This window comes from Aplysia californica, unplaced genomic scaffold, assembly GCF_000002075.1.
Source record: "Aplysia californica isolate F4 #8 unplaced genomic scaffold, AplCal3.0 scaffold00123, whole genome shotgun sequence".
NCBI lineage: Eukaryota > Metazoa > Mollusca > Gastropoda > Aplysiida > Aplysiidae > Aplysia > Aplysia californica.
The window spans coordinates 923,000-925,121 of record NW_004797393.1 but is presented as its reverse complement, the minus strand read 5'-3'; the positions used below and the strand labels follow the sequence as shown (position 1 = coordinate 925,121).

General features: G+C 36.7%; 1 protein-coding gene across 1 annotated transcript in view; it reads left to right on the top strand.

Moving 5' to 3' along the window:
• The window catches only part of LOC101857401, a gene marked incomplete at its 5' end in the record, with an annotated part of 30,363 nt that overhangs the window by 3,562 nt on the left and 24,679 nt on the right, over positions 1-2,122 (top strand).

Below are 2,122 nucleotides of genomic sequence, written 5' to 3'. Positions count from 1 at the left end.
CCTTCTCTCTCGGGCGACTTGAGACCGCTGGACCGTGCACACAATTTCTTTATTAACTCTGTTTTAAAATGGAAACTTATCCACTTTGACACTTATTGAATTATTGTCTGATTTACTTTTGGAAACGTTGATCAACATAGATTTGTTTGCTTTTCTTGAATTTGTTTAACATTTTACAGCAATAAAGCGCTCAGCTATAAAATGTATTGAATAGAAAAAATAGTAGGCAAACATTCTATTTTGGTTACTTCGATGATTACATTCCAGCTGAATTTTAAAACGATGACTACACCTTTTTTCTGTTCCAAACACGTCTGACGTCATTTATTAAGCTGGTCTTGTACGGATAAAGGCTTTATTTGATTCATGATCGGAACTTGTTTGAAATTATACCTCCCTGAAGGGAGATACGAATATCACCAGTGTTGAGAGGAGGGCTCGGGTGGGGAGAAAGAAAAGGTGAAGGGGGATGGGTTGCAAAGGAGTTCTAAAAAGTATTCATTTTGCTTGGGGCGTTTTGAACCTAAATTAGTCAATATTTAATCATGTTGATTTATTACAGTACATGTATGATGTGTGAATAAACGATCCATACTAGTTTTAAAAAAGTAACGTGTATAACTGGTGGAATGAACATTCGCCCCCCTCCCCCTTTGTTTTTTTTTACTCCAATTGAATAGATAAACGGATTATAAAGAATACCATAGGCAGAACGGAACCTTTCATTTGAACATTAAAACTTTTCTAAAATAGAAACTTGGAGACAGGTCAAAAGACATTAACACATGAAGCATAACACCCATCAAAGAATAAAGGAAAGATAACTGGGATAAATGATGAGATGAAAATATAAGTAACGAAATAATTATTGTACCCACAACATAATCATCATCATCATTCGGTGCCTTGCCGACTGGCATGGGCGATCATGGACCTCCACTTCAATCTGTCTTGCTTTGCAACGATGGTGTCTGTTGTTCTTACTGTTCCCAGCCATGTTGTCAACTTGTCCAGTATCTTTTCCCTCAGTCTGTCTCTGCCTCTCTTCCCATCAAACTTGCCTGTTGTTACAATATTCTCCAATGCTTCTTTTTGCATTGTGTGTCCAATGAAATTTGCCTGTCGCTTTCGTATACTCGTCATAAGCTGTTGTCTTTAATTTGCTTCAGTCAACACTTCTGTAATTTTTTCTACAGCATAATAATACACAAACATTAATACACTACATATTAACGTATTATAATCAAATGCACGCTTAACAATTTCTTCTTTTTTCACTTCGAAGAGTTAGGATTCTATCTTTCTTTAGAAATGCTTTAAACTCCTCTTTTTATCAGGGTCTGTGTTCTAACAGTGTCCATGTCAATATGTTAGGCAGCGTGGTGGAATCAGGCTCTCGTGAAAATACTGAGATTGAAGAAAACAACAGTTTTCTCCCTGCTTAGCAATTTTTATCAACTTTTTGTTTTTTGGCTCAACACCTTTTATGTCCATTTACAAACACATTCATTTGAGGATTTCACCGAAAACGTTGATTAAAGGCACAAAAATATAAAATTACAGTTTCCATGGACTCTCCAGCTTTGGAATTTACCAAGCTTTGGCGGCCATTTTCTCGCTAATTTTACCTCTTAAATCAGGTGACTCCCACCTCCTTCAATTCAAAATAGTTCTACTTCTATTGAAGATGGATGGGTAATTATTTCATTGAAAGCAAGACAAATGAACAAGCTGTAAGATGATACCAGTAACTCAATGTGCCCCAAAATTGACGAGAGCCTGATTCCACCACGCTGCCTCACATATTGTTCTAAACGTCCGGCGTGCTCCCTGTGGGTTCTAACATGATGTACTGTCTTCAACAAGAATTGATCTATCCATACTAAGCTATGTACGAGTATGCTAGAGTGCATATTTTTGTAACAAGATTTTGTACGATTTGCTACCAGTTTAGCATTAGGTCATTTGACAAAATAGGTTTGGATTTCTTTCGTCAGGGGGATGATGATGATGATGATGATGATGATGATGATGATGATGATGATGCCGATGATGATGATGATGGTGATATGATGATGATGATGATGATGATGATGATGATGATGATGATGATGATGATGAT